The 18747-nt window shown below is 37.1% G+C and overlaps 1 long non-coding RNA gene across 1 annotated transcript; it reads right to left on the reverse strand.

Moving 5' to 3' along the window:
* Window positions 1–459: 459 nt before the first annotated feature.
* Window positions 460–15066, reverse strand: LOC133547375 (uncharacterized). The gene is made up of 5 exons (XR_009805471.1): window positions 14985–15066; window positions 8961–9027; window positions 7199–7373; window positions 1393–1785; window positions 460–1298 (listed from the first exon to the last, which is right to left on the reverse strand). It is a non-coding gene; the product is annotated as an uncharacterized LOC133547375 (long non-coding RNA).
* Window positions 15067–18747: the final 3681 nt, after the last annotated feature.

The following is an 18747-nucleotide window of genomic DNA, read 5'->3' on the forward strand; positions in this document are numbered from 1 at the left end:
CAAAGCATTTTTAATCAGGATACAATTTGTTTTCAAATAGTTCAAAGGTTTTATGGAAAAATAAATGAACATCATACTAGGATTGCAAATGATGCATGGGTTTGGAAATGGATGATGGATTTAAACATTTGAGAAAAATACAGAATAATATTGGTAAAAATGCCAATCAAATGCATTTGAAAAAAGCTATAGCAATGAAACATATTGCATTTCTTGTATTTACACCCTCTCTGTTGTTTCAAATGTTTACAGTAAACAGCAAGTATGTATCAAGTGTCCGGCAGCTGAAGGAACTTGTATTCATTTATTGTGGGAATGTCAGAGAATGAAATAGTTGTGGTCTGCTGTGAAAATGGCCTCTTTTGTCCATCCTAGGCTAGCGTAGATCACTTGAGGGAATTGCGTCACAACAGTTGCTAATGTTAGGCAAGTTAGCTCATATGTGTTGAAGTGGAGATGATTGAAATAAACGACTCCGTGTCGGCTCAGCTTCTCCATTATCCTGACATGGTGTCACAGTTAAGGACTACACGCCTACAGTGACCAAAGAATGGAAAAGTTGATGTTTCATTTTGCTTGATTGAAGCAGTGCTTTTGTCGTGTTCCCACCTTACAATACCTCTTGTATGCAGTTCAAAAAAGAAACGACTGTAACCTTCTTAAGTTCATTTTCCTTTACCGTTTGACATATTGACTGTCCGCCATGTCCTACAATCATATTCCCTTTTTTAAATGCCTCATTTAATGCTTTTTTATTGCCCTTTAAAGCCTTCATTTACGCAAAACCATTAATACACACAACCACACTTCAAGTTGATGGACATCAGACTATATTGCTCATCATAACGCTAGTTTGGAGTGGATAACAAATTGTAATGATGTAACATTCAGTTATGCTTCCAGTCTGCTGTAATCGAAAAGGGATCAACATTTCTCATATTGAACTTCTATTTCATTATTGTGACCCAATTTTGGCCTGAAAACACCCTCTGTTTGGGAAAACTTACTAAGGATTCCTTCCACTTTTTTCCGCTTAAGGATGCGCTTTGGTGTTCCTGCAGGTTTGTTTCCAGGGCGTCAAAAAGGGACAGCATTTTGACACGTAGAAAAAAGAGGTCCAAATAAAGGCATACATTTGGGCTCTGCAGCATGTCTCATGGCAGCAAGGCGGAACAATGATATGAATACGCCGCTCTCAGGAAAGAGCTCTTGCTGGCCCGATTGTTGAGGAGGGCCGTCGCTGTATTTGTCTCCAACCAAGTCGCAGAGAGTTTGAAGTACTCTGACTTGGACCGGATCTGAAAGGGAAAAAAGAGCACAAACAATAGCAGAAGGAGAAAATGTGTTCAAAGTTGAAGTCAACAAAACAATGACATCATGAATGCTACTTACCTATTTTCAAGAGGACTTCTTCAATTCCTTCTTTTTCTGCCCACATTTTTTCCATCACATGGCGTCCATGATTTTTCTGCCTGTGGTTGATAACAGATAGTGTCCTCAATAGATGGGTTGCCTGCATCTCTCCTGTCTGGTGCCAGGAAAGCTGCCTTTTTATTCTCAGGTGGATTCAGGTAGCAAGCTATTGTGTACGCCGGGTGAAGGACCATAGGTGTGGACATTTGGTGATGGGCCAGCGGTGTGGGGATGGGAGGGGTGTACAGCCTCCATAGAGTGATCAAACTTGGCTGCTGAGGCCATTGGTTGATGGGCAGGATGCATGGTCTTCGTAGGGAAATGGACCTTTGATGTGGAGACCATATGGCAGGGGTGTCCAAACTTTTTCCACTGAAAAATCAAAGCAAGCGGGGGCCATTTTCATATTTTTGATTTGAAAAACCAATACAATATATGTATCAAAAATATACGTTTAGGCCTCCACTCAGTTAGGGTTTTGGTCAAAAAAATATATTAAAAATGTGTCATTATTCAGTATTATTAGTATTGTTTTCATTATTATTCATGTTTTAAATCTCTAGATCAACATTAGGGAAAAAATGGAAAAAACAGAAAATATGCAATATTTTCATCCAATAACTTTTTGAGGTGGAATATTTGAGACGATATAATAATTGAAGCCTTCATTTTGGATTTTGATTCATTATTATTTTTGGAGCAATGACACTTCAAAACAAATCACACTAAAATAATTGGGGATCAAAAAGTGTCCTACTCATTAAAGTGTTAAAAAATAAATCATACATTTTTTTACTGTTTACTGTCGATGCATCAGTGTTGTCGGGTCTCCCACTAATTATCATTCAGAATAGCCAGGATTTGAGATATTGCACAGGCAGCCCATGCATACTGTGACCTCTGGGCAACAGTAGCAATGAAATGCCCAGTCACCTGGGAGTCTGGCCGCATAGTCGTTATAGCTGTTCAACCAACCTTTTTAAGTTACGGTTGGGTAGTTAACAGGGGCGCCGATTGCATCGAACCTTGATAGCAGTTCAGCAAACCATTTTAAGTTACAGTTTTAAAAAGTACCAAACGTTGAAACCGTGAGTCAGGATGGTGTGTGGAAAAGCTAAATGCCCGTGTCAGTCTCACTTATAATAAAATTGTGAAAGCAAACTTTTTTATGAATGCTCTATTAAAATGTGACATTCAATATTGGTTTTACCACCGACCGGTGATTTTGATATGCTGCCCAGACAGTTAAGTAGACCGTCAATGTTCTATTAATAGCAAAACCCTTGGACTCTGAAAGTTGTAACATGTTGAAAAGAGTAGTCGCTGCAAAGAAGGCTTTGTAGAAGCAAGAATTTTGGAAAATCCTGGACTTTCCAAAATGGTGTAATAGGTTAAAAAATGTGGAAACATTGTATTGTTGTACCTTTATTTGTAGTTATTCTCCTTTTTTATTAAACATTTAAAAGTAAATGAGGCCATTCCTGAAGGAATTGTGTACGAATGCTCCAATGCTGGGAGACTGACACAGGCATTTTGCTTTTACACACACCATTCTGACCCACGGTTTCAACACTTGGTACTTCTTAAAACCGTAACTTAAAAGGGTTGGCTAAACAGCTACCAAGGTACGAGGCAATTGGCGCCCATGTTAACTACCCAACCGTAACTTAAAAAGGTTGGTTGAACAGCTATAAGGACTACGCAGCCAGTCTGCGGCCGGGCAGCCCATGCATGCTGTTGCCCGGAGGGCACAGCATGCATGGGCTGCCCGGCGGCCGGGCAGACCTTCGCTGCTGTTGCCCGGGCTCCTTGTGTTTTCTTTCTACTTACTTAATATATCATTTCTGTTCCAAACAGCATCGCTGATGTCAACGGCAACATTTGATGATCATTTGAAAAATTAAAAATCCTGCGGTATAGGCATCTTTGGCAGGAGGTGTCTTCTGCCAAGGCATTTACTCTCCTGAAGGAATAAATAAAGTACTATCTAATCTAAATTTATTGATGTCTTGGACAATTTTTCAATCGGTGGAGAATTATTGAAGTAATAACATGTTGAAATGACAAATTGTAATACGGAATTTCGGGAAAACAGAGAATTTTTCCACTTCTTATGCAGAAGAAAGCTTCGACGGTGGAACAGTTAAAACGCGTTGAAAAATGTGGAAGGAGTAGTCGCCAGAAAAAGCTATAGCACAAGTATTGTGCGGCTGAATCAAGTTCGTTTTTGGGAATTTTTGCGTAAGGCCCCCCCCTTACGACATTCTCGAGAATTTCTTTTTTCCAAAATTATGCATTTTCTGCCCTTTTTGGGTTTTATCGGCACTTCTGAAGAGGTTTTGAGACATTTCCTACAACTATAGCACAAGTATTGTGCGGCTGAAGCAAGTTCGTTTTTGGGGATTTTTGCGTAAGGCCCCCCCCCCTTACGACATTTTCGTGAAATAAAGTTTTCTAAAAATATGCATTTTCTGCCCTTTTTGGGTTTTGTCGGCACTTCTGAAGAAGTTTTGAGACATTTCCTACAACTATAGAAAAAGTATTGTGCTGCTTTTTGGGAATTTTTGCGTAAGGCCCCCCCTTACGACATTTTCGAGAATTTTTTTTTTCCAAAAATATGCATTTTCCACCCTTTTTGGGTTTTGTCAGCACTTCTGAAGAGGTTTTGAAACATTTCCTACAACTATGACACCAGTATTGTGCGGCTGAAGAAAGTTCGTTTTTGGGAATTTTTGCGTAAGGCGCCCCCCTTACGACATTTTCGAGAATTTTTTTTCCCAAAAATATGCATTTTCTGCCCTTTTTGGGTTTTGTCGGCACTTCTGAAGAGGTTTTGAGACATTTCCTACAACTATAGCACAAGTATTGTGCGACGGAAGAAAGTTAGTTTTTGTGAATTTTTGCGTAAGGCCCCCCCCCTTACGACATTTTCGAGAAAAAAAGTTTTCCAAAAATATGCATTTTCTGCCCTTTTTGGATTTTGTCGGCACTTCTGAAGAGGTTTTGAGACATTTCCTACAACTATAGCACAAGTATTGTGAGGCTGAAGAAAGTTCGAAGGTGGAATGGTTTGAATAGGTTAAAACTTCGAAAAGTTGTATTGTTGTATCTTTATTTGTCATTATTTATTTATTTTTTTTTAATTAAACATTAAAAACTAGATGAGGCAATTCCTGAAGGAATTGCGTGTGATTGCTCCAATGCTGATGATGAACTGAAATCCCGAAATTATTTTAGCATTGTTAAAATCAAACACAAGATTCTTGAAGAGTCTGAAAATTTTGAAGTTGGAACAGTTGGAATCAGATGGAATAAGTGGAACTTTGAAGGATGTCCCATTGATTTCAATAGGAATTTCCCCAAAACTTAGTCCATGAGTACAGTGCCTATTAGCAACATTAGCAATGACCTGCTAGTCCTTATAGTTGTTCAACCAACCCTTTTAAGTTACGGTTTGGTAGTTAACATGGACTACGATTGAAACCGTGATTCAGGATGGTGTGTGGAAAAGTTAAATTCCTGTGTCAAATGTCCAGACCACAAACAACAAGATTAAATAAATGTCTGTTGAAAAGTAATACTGAATTTGTCATTTGACCGGGGGTTCTGTTTGATTGATTTGTCAAAAAGTCTTTGACAGTAAAGAAGACTGCCTATGTCCAGTGTAGATTAAAGTCTTGACATTACCTGACCTGTGTGATTGTTAGTGATGGGTTGATGAGGCGTTGCACATTTACTCTCCTGAAGGAATAAAGAAAGTAGTATCTAATCTAAATTTATTGATGTCTTGGACAATTTCTCAATCGGTGGAGAATTGTTGAAGTAATAACATGTTGAAATGACAAATGGTAATACGGAATTTCGGGAAAACGGAGAATTTTTCCACTTCTTATGCAGAAGAAAGCTTCGACGGTGGTGTTTTTCGGTCAGACGCTGGCAGCGGTGGCGCAGCCGCTCATCATCTTCACGCCCACCAAGATGGCGGCGTTGTGGTTCCCCGATCACCAGCGAGCCACGGCCAACATGATGGCCTCCATGGGTGAGTGAGAAATGTGGAAGTGTTTCCCCCACAGGACTGCAATCTACACTATATTGCCAAAAGTATTTGGCCAGCCATCCAAATGATGAGAATCAGGTGTCCTAATCACTTGGCCCGGCCGCAGGTGTATAGAATCAAGCACTTAGGCATGGAGACTGTTTTTACAAACATTTGTGAAAGAATGGGCCGCTCTCAGTGATTTCCAGCGTGGAACTGTCATTGGACGCCACCTTTGCAACAAATCCAGTGGCGAAATTTCCTCGCTCCTAAATATTCCAAAGTCAACTGTCGGCTTTATTATAAGAAAATGGAAGAGTTTGGGAACAACATCAACTCAGCCACCAATCAGTAGACCATGTAAACTGACAGAGAGGGGTCAGCGGAGAAATGACGGTGTGGTGTTGGTTTTCAGGAGTTGGGCTTGGCCCCTTAGTTCCAGTGAAAGGAACTTTGAATACTCCAGGATACCAAAACCTTTTGGACAATTCCACGCTCCTAACATGATTGTGCACCACTGCACAAAGCAAGGGCCATAAAGGCATGGATGACAGAGTCTGATGCAGCTGAACTTGACTGGCCTGCACAGAGTCCTGACCTGAACCCAATAGAACACCTTTGGGATGAATTAGAATGGAGACTGAGAGCCAGGCCTTCTCCACCAACATCAGTGTGTGACCTCCCCAATGCGCTTTTGGAAGAATGGTGGAAAATTCCTATAAAGACACTCGGCAACCTTGTGGACAGCCTTCCCAGAAAAGTTGAAGCTGTAATAGCTGCAAAAGGTGGACCCACATCATATTGAACGCTATGGGTTAGGAATGATATGGCCCTTCAAGTTCATATGTGAGTCAAGGCAGGTGGCCAGATACTTTTGGCAATATAGTGTATTTGTTGGCGGCGGTGGTTTGCCTTGGAATAATCCACTATTTTGCATAAATGGCTGTAAAAAAACATGAAATGCAAAACATTCATGTTTAGAATGAGTGTTGTCACAGTTCCACAATTAACGAATGTACTTTTAAATTCACTATAAATTTACAAGAATATTGGTCAATATTATTACATATGTAAATATATATTGTAAAACATTAATTCATTATTGAATTCACTACTTCTATTGAAAACTGCTTCAAACTGTCAAGTATTTAAAGAGGTCCTATTATTTGAGAACCACTGGACCAGGATGGCGCAAGCGGGGATCGAACCTGGAACCCTCAAGTTGCTGGCACGGCCGCTCTACCAACCAAGCTGTACCGCCCTTTAAAATGGTAATACTAACTGTGGGGTGTTTTACCGCGGTTATCATTAATACCATTCATGGTTACATCCCTAGAGTGATTTTAGATGTGGGAGGGGCCCACAGATGCACTCGCTGGTCACATGCATTCATGGTCTACAAAAGTCTTTCCAATGGATGAGTCACTTTTTGGAAAAAGAGGTCTGATTACGCAATATAGCAAGAAAGTGGTTACGTTGGCAACACTGATCCCTTCCTGCTACATGGTCTTATGCTCTGGCAGACCAAGTGAGTTACAAGGTGTCTATGAGCAATTTTATGGGAGACACTTGACATGGAGGTGATCATCTTTAGCCCGCTGTTCCTCCACAGCCAACCCGCTGGGCATCCTCATCGCCAACATGGCGTCTCCAAAGATCGCTCGCACGGCACAACTCCCACTTTTGGTGAGTTATATAGAATTACTGAATAGCTGATTAAAGGATCTCAAGGTAAAAATAAATGTTCACCTGTCATCCTTCAGATGTTGGTCTATGCCGTTGTTGCCTGCGTCAGCTGTTTCCTCGTCACCATGGGCATGCGGTGCAGTGCCCCCCCCCCCCCGACGCCGCCATCGGCCAGCGCAGAACATTCCACCTCGGAACCCTTCAGACATGGCTTCAAACTGGTAGGAAACATCCTGCACTGCAAAAAGTCAGTGTTCAAAAACGAGAAAAAAACAAACTAAAATTAGGGGTATTTAGCAATATTATCTGCCAATAAAAGAAGAAGGTTTATCTTGTCAAGACTTTCCAAAACAGGTCAAATTAGCAAACCTCTATGGACCAAAAAATACCTTTAAAATAAGTATATTCTCACTAATAACAAGTGCACTTTTCTTGGTAGAAAAAAAGAGACCTTTTTCCTCAATATGTTGAAGAGTATTCTTACATGAAGTAAACGCTAAGGCCATTATCTTGACGTAACGATATGCGTTCGGCATCATGATTTTTTTTTTCATGCTTGAAGTAAGACATTTTTTACTTTAAAAAAGCAGTTTTCTACTTGTGCTGAGGACACAGATTTGCAACAGTTGATATTCTAGTTTCAAGCATGTTTTACTCAATATAGGTCATAAGAGTGTGGTACGCCAGCTGCACCGAAGCAGACAAACAGGCGATTCAGAGGGTCATAAAGTCTCCACAAAAAATCATCGGCTGCCCCCTGCCCTCCTTGAAGGATTGACATAACTCCCGGTACCTCAACAAAGCAAAAAGCATCACCAAGGACAGCACACACCCCGGCTTCCACCTGTTCCACCTGCTACCATCGGGCAGGCGCTTCAGGTGCATCAGAGCCAGAACAAACAGACTCAGAGACAGCTTCTTTCCCAGAGCTGTCACCATGTTGAACTCTAACTTAATAATAATAATAATAAAAATAATAATAATAATAATAATAATTCACCCCTATACAATATCCTACCCTAATACCCTACTGTGCAATACTACCCATCCATCCATTTTCTACCGCTTATTCCCTTCAAGTGCAATACGTCCGACACTGATTATTATTTAATACTTTGGTACTCTTGTCTTGTTCTGTATATTGTACAGTATTTTGTATTTCTATAGTGTTTTGTATATTGTACAGGATTGCTTCTTATTTTTATTGGATTGTAGTCTGTTTATTTCAATTGATAGTTTTTCCTTTATTACCTCTCGTGCCCATATTTGTTTCCACTACCGCACCTTAAGTTGGAGTCCTTAATCTCGTTCTATGCAAATATAATGACAATAAAGTCCATTCTATTGTATTTTATTCTATTCTATAACATCTCAGCAACAAGCTGTAATATCTTACTGAGATCATTTAGGAGCAAAACCCTTAAAACAAGTGAAACACTAACATCAAATCTGCTTAGTGAGAAGAATGATCTTATCAGACAGAAAAGAAGCAAATATCACCCTTATTTGAAACATTTCATCTTACTTTTTTTTTTGTGCAAATATATTTGATTTGATTTTACAGTTAAAATGACAAACAGTCACATCCACTCATACACACACACATACACACTTGAGGAGAGAGGTGCACATGAACTTTAACAACTCAAGGTTTACAATACAGACATTATTAGAAAATATACCCAAATATTGTATATATATATATATATACACATACACACACACATATATATATCCATACATATATATATACATATATCCATCCATCCTGCTGCGGCTCACGATCAGCAGGCTATCCAGATCACAGCAAAATGGATGAACATACCTCGGCATCAAGGATCCTCAGCAAGTGTTCACAAGATCACCTCCCGAGGGCCTGTCCACCGTACACACTTAGAGGGGAAAAAAAGGAAAAGTTACAGGGCTTGATCAATACAAAAAAAACTGAACAAAAAAGCAAGTAAACCATGACAAAACCATATCAGAAGTGACACAAGAAAAACAAGTGTAGTGTTGAATCAGTACAAAAGATAATAACAATAAAGATAAAAAAGGAATACAACTACAATAAGATGGCAGTTTAGTTTTTCTTGAAATGTCTATAAGTTATGCTTCAATATATGTCAGTAAAGGTTTCCAGGTTAATTCCCATTTGTTCATATTTGTAGAGTTTATAAATCTTATTTTTTCAAGAGTCATTACATTCACAAGTTCATTTAAGCAGTTCCTGAAGTTGGGTGCAGATAGACTATTCCAGTCTCTGAGAATGAGTCTTTTGGCCAAAACCGTCCCAAGCAGCAACACACTTCTAATATGTTTTGGAAGCTTTTGTGTTTCTGAAGACCACCCAAATAAGATCATATCCCTATCAGGGACAATTTGTCTCTGATATACCCCCGAGTAAAAAAAGAAAATGCTGGACCAAAATGATTGAATAATTGGACATCCCCAAAAGGAGTGAGACAATGATCCTTCAGCAGATTTACATTTATCACAAAGTGGAGATGTATCAGGATAAAATGTGTGTAATAAAACTTTCGAATAGTAAAAAGGATGAATCACTTTAAACTGTATGAGCCTATGTCTGCTGTTAATTGAGCACTTGTGAATTTGAGAGTGTCTGTTCCCATTGCTGATTGGGTATTGTTGTTCTTAGTTCCTGTTCCCATGCTCTTTGAACACTGTCTGCTGATGTCATGGACATAATGAAGCAGCTGACAAATTTAGCGATAGACTTTTTACTTGTGGGTGGTAAATTTAATACTTCTAAAAGAGGATGTTTTTCATTTACCAGCTGAGACTTTGAAATGTTTTCTTTGATAAATGTTTTTACCTGCAAATAGCAAAACCAACTGAATTGGGACAAATTAAATTTGATTCGCAAATGCTCAAATGACACAAGACTTTCCTCGACATAAATGTCTTTGATGCATTTAATTCCATTTGAGTACCAGTCAAAAAATGTTGTATCTGTTATCGATGGAATAAATGCATGATTGTGATATATTGGTGAATACATAGTCACATTGGAAATATTCAATTGTTTTTTAATTTGAGAAAGAATTTTGATAGAATTTCGTACTACAACACTATGACGTATTGATTTAATTGAAGAGACTGGTTTAGTCAAAAGTAGCGATAGCAATGATGTATAAGGTTTCACTAATGACTGCAGTTCCAATTTCAGCCATAAGGGAGCAGAATTAAGAGATTCATTATTTGGGGACCCCATCTTCCAATAGGTCAATGCGTTCAGATTTGATGCCCAATAATAATTTTTGAACATTGGAAGATCCAGTCCCCCTTCCTCTGTAGATCTAAATAAGTGCTTTTTGGATATTCTGCGTTTTTTACATCCCCACACAAAATCTAGAACTAAAGATTCAAGTTTTTGGAAAAAATCTACAGGAATTACAATTGGTCAATTTTGAAAAAGATAAATACATTTTGGCAAGGTGATCATTTTGATAGCATTCACCTTGCCTAACATAGAGAGAGGTAGGGTCTTCCAATACTCAATACACACTTTCAGTCTCTCAAAGGCTTCAATAAAGTTCAACTTTAGTAATGATTCATCATTTTGAGATATTTTTAAGCCAAGATAGGATATGTCATTTTCTGCGACTTTAACTGGATTTTGACTGATCTCAACATGATCTCCTAGGAACATAAGCTCACTTTTGGACCAGTTTATTTTATAACCAGATATTCTACCAAAAGAGTCTACATATTCTAAAAGAAGTGGTAGTGCAACTTCTGGCTCAGTAAGTGTAACAAGTACATCATCTGCATAAAGTGAGATGAGACTCTCTGATGAGCCCACTGAAAATCCTTTAATATTAGACTTCATTCTTAAACCAATAGCCAGTGGTTCGAGGGCCAAATTGAAGAGTAAGGGCGAAAGGCAGTCACCCTGTCTCACTCCGCGGTGTAATTCAAAACTATCCCATATTACATTATTAGTTATGACATATGATTTTGGTGCAGAATAAATGATTTGAACCCATTTTATGAAATGTTCTCCCAATCCAAATAATTTGGGAACATGAAAAAGATAAGCCCACTCAATTGAATCAAAAGCTTTATGAGCATCCAGAGTCAGGACGGCAGCCTTTTTGTTTCCTGTGCAGTCAGAGTACAATACGTTCAGTAATCTCCGTACATTGCCAAAAGAAGGTCTGTCCGGGATGAAACCCACCTGATCTGGATGAATCATTTCTGTTATGTGGTTGCGAGTACCTTAGTTAGAATCTTATGGTCTAAATTGAGCAGGGAGATAGGTCTAGAATTGGCTGGATCAAGTGGATTTTTTCCCTTTTTTGGTATTATACATATATGGGCTTCATACAAAGAACTTGGAAGTTTGTTGTTCACAAAAGAATCATTTAACATTCTAAGTATTATAGGGGATAGTATTTCACTGAAAGCTTGATAAAACTCCGCACCAAATCCATCTGGACCAGGGCTTTTATTCAAGGAGAAAGATTTCAGTGCTTTTTGCAGTTCTTCAGTTGAAATAGTGTTGTCTAAAGAATTCTGATGATTTGGACTCAGTTGAGGTAAGTTTAATGTGGTAAAAAAATCATTGAAATCATTAACCGATATAGCTGAATTAGATTGATATCATTCTGAATAAAAGTCTTTGAAGACATTATTGATATCCTTTAGATCTGTACATGTTTCACCTGTTTTTGAGCATATTTTGTGAATAGCAGCTTTGGCTTGATCTCCTTTGAGCTGTCTAGATAGAAGTTTTTGTGGTTTATCGGATATTTCAAAATGTTTTTGTTTCTTTTTCAGCAGGAGTTTAGATACTTCCCCATGAAGAAGAAGAGAGTTGTATTCATTTTTCAGTTCCAGCATCTTATTGTAATCAGACTGCAAAAGAGAATTGATATGAATTTTTTCCATTTCTTTTTCTAATTCTCTCTGCCTTTTTCTTGTTTCTCTTTGTTTTGAGATTTCAAATGAAATGATATATCCTCTCACAGTAGCTTTAAGAGCTTCCCACAATGTGGAGTCTGAGACCTCTCCGTTATCATTCACCTCAATAAAATCTTGGATAATCTTGTTTATATACTCTTTAAAATCTTCAGATAATAATAGTTGTGGATTAAATCTCCATTTTTGTTTGATTTTAAGGAGATCAATTTGAATCTGCAAACTCCCAGGACTGTGATCTGAGATGATTCTACTATGGTACTCAGGATTACTGACATTGGAGAGGGCAGAGGCTTCCACTAAAAAGTAATCAATTCTCGTGTAGGAATTGTGTACAGCGGAGTAAAATGAATACTCCCTTTTATTAGGGTGTTTTACTCTCCATATGTCTATGATATTTCTTGATCTCATAAGATTATTAATAGTTTTAGTTGAGTTAGCAATGACATGAGATTTAGTTGACAATCTATCTAAAGTGGGGTCCAAAAGGCAGTTAAAATCACCACCAATGTAGATATGAGAGGAGCTATCATCAGGAAGTAGACCAAAGACTCCATGATAAAAGTTTGAGTCATCAGTGTTTGGTCCATAGATATTCCAAAAAGTTACTGGCTAGGATGTAATATGACCATTCAATAAAATAAATCTTCCATTAGGGTCAATTATTTTTGATGTAAGTATGAAAGGCACATTTTTATGAAATAAAATAGCTCCACCTCTAGCTTGTGAAGTAAAGGTTGCGTGATAAACCTGAGATATCCAGCTTGTTTGAAGTTTGTGTTGGTTGTCTTTACAGAGATGTGTTTCTTGTAAGAATACAACATCTGCTTTTAATGAATTTAAATGGGAAAAAACCTTCCCTGTCAAGCTATATTTCTAACAAAGACAAATCATTATTTCTTCTAGATTTTCCAGAACAACATTTTTAAAAAAGAAATTCAAGACTTTGAAATAAGATTTAAATTGGATTCTACAGATTTTCTAGATTTGCCAGAATAATTTTTGGGGAATTTCAATCATAATAAGTTTGAAGAAATATTTCACAAATATTTTTCCTTGTAAAAAACAGAAGCTAAAATGGAGAATTAAATTAAAATGTATTTATTATTATTTACAATAAAAAATAATACATTATTTTGAACATTGATTTCAATTTTCAGGAAAGAATTTAAAAGGTATATGTGTTTAAAAATCCTAAAATCATTTTTAAGGTTGTATTTTTTCTCTAAAATCGTCTTTCAGAAAGTTATAAGAAGCAAAGTAAAAAAAATAAATGAATTTATTTAAAAGCAAAGTAAAAAAAATAAATGAATTTATAAACAAGTGAAGACCAAATCTTTAAAATATTTTCTTGGATTTTTTAATTCTATTTGAGTTTTGTCTCTCTTAGAATTAAAAATGTCGATCAAAGCGAGACCAGCTTGCTAGTAAATAAATACAATTTAAAGTATTTTTTGCCATTGCTCTAAACAAAAAATAATGACAAAAAAAAAGCCATGTTATAATTAATTATTTTCAAAGCTACAATTAGTTCAAAATATTCACTTTAAAATGTTTTATGTGGTAAATATTGCATATATTGTGCAGTTGCCATATAAAAACCAAGTTTTCTTTGACAAAAGAGCATAAAACAAACAAAATAATAGTTCAAATGTAAACTCAACAGATATATCTGAAGTTGATCTCGTAACTTAAGTTATAAAAAAAAAAACCTAATAAAAATGTATCACTTTCTGAGTGGGGCACCTTTTTGATCCCAAATATATTTACTGGTATTTTATTTATCTTTTCACTGTGATGACTCCAAAATAATAAAGAATTCAAATCAATGGTGTCCTGAATTATTGATCTTTTAGGGCTCTAATTACTAAATACTGCATATTTCTGTTTTACTATTAAAAAAACAAAGACGTTTTTGACAGAAATGCCATAAAACCTTTTTTTTTTTTTTAAATGTTGACATAAAGATTTACTGCAAGCATTAAATAAAATATAAAACTTTGACTTATTTTTAACATGTTATTAACTGAGACCCTTTATGGTCCCCGGGACCCATAAAGGTAAAATAATCTTTAAAAATCTATATACCGTATTTCCTTGAATTGCCGCAGGACATATAGTATGCGCCTGCCTTGAATTACTGCCTTCGCAAAATAATTAGTGCATGCTTAGTATTACCGCCTGGTCAAACTGGTGACACTTCCCCTGTCATCATTTTGAAAATGGAGGAGGCTGATTTCAATAACGGTCATTTGAAATCGCATAAAGGGAAGAAGATGAACAGCTATTCAGTAGGATTTAAGGTCCAAGCTTACATCACAGTCATATTTTTACTGCATGCCTTTGGTAAGTGCCGGAGTGAAAGAGGTTTTAAAATAATTAGCGCATGCTTACTTTTACCGTATGCCTTTGGTAAGCGCAGGAGTGAGAAGAGGCTTTAAATGAATTATCGCCCCGGCGGCAATTCCAGGAAATACGGTATTTTGTTATGGTTTGAAAATGACAAATATCAAAATGGCCCCCGCATACTTCTATTTTTCCCTGTGCGGCCCTCAGTGGAAAAAGTTTGGACTCCCCTGGCCTAATGGTTGATAATTCTGATGTAAGTACACGGAAGGGAAATAAAGCAGGGTTTCTTCTTCACAATACTACTCAAGTCAAAGTAAAAAGTCTTCTGTTTTCAGTGAAAACAAATGCAAGACAATTATTTGATCATTCCCAAACACGCCATCAGCTAATGACATACACCTGCTGCTTTATGCTAGCGCGTCATCTAGTGGCGCCATTATGTAAGACAACTATCAGCACAAAAAGTATGTTGCAGTAAAACTACTCTGACGAGTACATTTTTGTTTTCAAAGTGACGTAAGTGCATGTAACGGAGTAAATGTCGCACGTTACTACTCACCTCCGCAGATGTGTTGGACAAAAGCAAATCAGCGTGGAAAAATGGGCTTCTTTTGCATAAATCGCGCCTGCGTGGGAACCAGCCAATGAGACGTCAGTTTTGAAATCACGTGACACGAGTGTTACCAAACCAGCATGAAAAGGACCCGACACGGGCGGAGTGGGCGGGGCTTGTTTACAGCGCAAATAAACATGATAGCAGCGTTAAAGGCAGATTTCTGCACTAGTGATATTTTTATAAATATGTGGTTGCTTTTATATATATATATATATATATATATATATATATATATATATATATATATATATATATATATATATATATATATATATATGTGTGTGTGTGTGTGTGTGTGTGTACATATATATATGTGTGTGTGTACATATGTGTCTGTATACATATATATGTATATATATACATATATATGTGTATACATATACATATCTATATATATGTGTGTGTGTATATACATATATATACGTATACATATATATATATATATATACATATTTATATATATATATATATATATATATACATACGTATATATGTGTGTGTACATATATATATATACACACATATATATATATATATATATATATATGTGTATATATACATACACATGAATAAGCGATAGAAATGGATGGATGTATGTTTACACACATATATATGTGTATACATATATATATATATATATATATACACATGTGTATATATATATACATACAGATATGAATAAGCAGTAGAAAATGGATGGATGGATGTATACACACACATATATATATATGTGCGTGTGTGTGTATACATATATATACATGTGTGTGTATATATATATATATATATATATATATATATATATACACATATTTATATATGTGTGTATATACACATATGTGTATGTATATATATACACACACACACACATACACATATATGTGTATATATATATATATATACACACACACATACACATATATACACACACACATATATATATATATATATATATATATATATATATATATATACACACACATATAGATACACATTTATCAATCAATCAATCAATGTTTATTTATACAGCCCTAAATCAAAAGTGTCTCAAAGGGCTGCACAAACCACAACGACATCCTCTGTAGGACCCACATAAGGGCAAGGAAAACTCACCCAAGTGGGACTTCGGTGACAGTGACAATGATGACTATGAGAAACCTTGGAGAGGTTTGTCAATGTTCTATTAATAGCAAACCCCTTGGACTTTGAAAGTTATAACATGTTGAAAACTGTGAAAAGAATATTTGCTGCAAAGAAGGCTTTGTAGAAATAAGAATTTTGGAAAATCCTGGATTTTCCAGAATGGTGTAATAGGTTAAAAAATGTGGAAACGTTATATTGTTGTATCTTTTTTTTAGTAGTTATTTTCCTTTTTTATCAAACACATTTAAAAGTAGATGAGGCAATTCCTGAAGGAGTTGTGTGCGAAGGCTCCAATGCTGTGGACTGACACAGGGATTTTGCTTTTACACACACCATCCTGACCTACGGTTTCAACATTTGGTACTTCTTAAAACCGTAACTTAAAAGGGTTGGCTAAACAGCTACTAAGGTACGAGGCAATTGGCACCCATGTTAACTACCCAACCGTTACTTAAAAAGGTTGGTAGAACAGCTATAAGGACTACGCAGCCAGTCTGCGGCCGGGCAGACCTTCGCTGCTGTTGCCCGGAGGGCACAGCATGCATGGGCCGCCCGGCGGCCGGGCAGACCTTCGCTGCTGTTGCCCGGAGGGCACAGCATGCATGGGCCGCCCGGCGGCCGGGCAGACCTTCGCTGCTGTTGCCCGGAGGGCACAGCATGCATGGGCCGCCCGGCGGCCGGGCAGACCTTCGCTGCTGTTGCCCGGAGGGCACAGCATGCATGGGCCGCCCGGCGGCCGGGCAGACCTTCGCTGCTGTTGCCCGGAGGGCACAGCATGCATGGGCCGCCCGGCGGCCGGGCAGACCTTCGCTGCTGTTGCCCGGGCTCCTTGTGTTTTCTTTCTCCTTGTGTTTTCTTTCTACTTTCTACCAGGAATTCTGGAAAATCCTCAACTTTTTTTGACAAGGAAAAGGGGAAGTTTGAATTTCCAGAATGGTGCAATGAGTCGAAGGTGGAATGGTTTGAATAGGTTAAAACTTCGAAATGTTGTATTGTTGTATCTTTTTTTGTCGTTATTTAGTTTTTTATTAAACATTAAAAACTAGATGAGGCAATTCCTGAAGGAATTGCGTGTGATTGCTCCAATGCTGATGATGAACTGAAATCTCAGAATTATTTTAGCATTGTTGAAGTCAAGCACACAACTCCTGAAGTTGGAACAGTTGGAATCAGATCGAATAAGTGGAACTTTGAAGGATGTCCCATTGATTTCAATAGGAATTTCCCCAAAACTTAGTCCATGAGTACTGTGCCTATTAGCAACATTAGCAACGACCTGCTAGTCGTTATACTTGTTCAACCAACCCTTTTAAGTTACGGTTTGGTAGTTAACATGGACTACGATTGAAACCGTGATTCAGGATGGTGTGTGGAAAAGTTAAATTCCTGTGTCAAATGTCCAGACCATAAACAACAAGATTAAATAAATGTCTGTTGAAAAGTAATACTGAATTTGTCATTTGACCGGGGGCTCTGTTTGATTGATTTGTCAAAAAGTCTTTGACAGTAAAGAAGACTGCCTATGTCCAGTGTAGATTAAAGTCTTGACATTACCTGACCTGTGTGATTGTTAGTGATGGGTTGATGAGGCGTTGCACAGCCTTTTGACACATTTATAGACAGTATTGATCCTGTGTCACTAAATACTGACATCTGCTGGACATTAAAATTCCCTACAGGAAATCTATGGACCAACTCAACTGACACTGATTTTATGACCGAGTATATCCAATAATATAAACCAAGTCATTGAATTTCATTTAGGATTATTTCATATCTTCATTTAAATAATACCATATTTTTTTAAATACTTTTTGGATACAGTCAATAAATAATGTGAACATGTATCATAACATGGAAATCTAAGAGAACGTGTTGTGAATGAGGATAGTTGTGGACTGGGAATTTTTTTTTTTTTTTACACATGCGCTCTGAATACGCACTATTGATTGATTGATTGAAACTTTTATTAGTAGATTGCACAGTTCAGTACATATTCTGTACAATTGACCACTAAATGGTAACACCCCAATAAGTTTTTAAACTTAAGTTTATGGATACCTTAACTGAAACTAAATCAATCAGCACAGCTGACCAAGCTGACCAACAGGTGTTATTATGTTGTACATTCCAACAGGTGTTATTATGTTGTACATTCCAACAGGTGTTATTATGTTGTACATTCCAACAGGTGTTATTATGTTGTACATTCCAACAGGTGTTATTATGTTGTACATTCCAACAGGTGTTATTATGTTGTACATTCCAACAGGTGTTATTATGTTGTACATCCCAACAGGTGTTATTATGTTGTACATTCCAACAGGTGTTATTATGTTGTACATTCCAACAGGTGTTATTATGTTGTACATTCCAACAGGTGTTATTATGTTGTACATTCCAACAGGTGTTATTATGTTGTACATTCCAACAGGTGTCATTATGTTGTACATTCCAACAGGTGTTATTATGTTGTACATTCCAACAGGTGTTATTATGTTGTACATTCCAACAGGTGTTATTATGTTGTACATTCCAACAGGTGTTATTATGTTGTACATCCCAA

The sequence above is a fragment of the Nerophis ophidion genome, unplaced genomic scaffold, assembly GCF_033978795.1.
Source record: "Nerophis ophidion isolate RoL-2023_Sa unplaced genomic scaffold, RoL_Noph_v1.0 HiC_scaffold_92, whole genome shotgun sequence".
NCBI classification, from domain to species: Eukaryota; Metazoa; Chordata; class Actinopteri; order Syngnathiformes; family Syngnathidae; genus Nerophis; species Nerophis ophidion.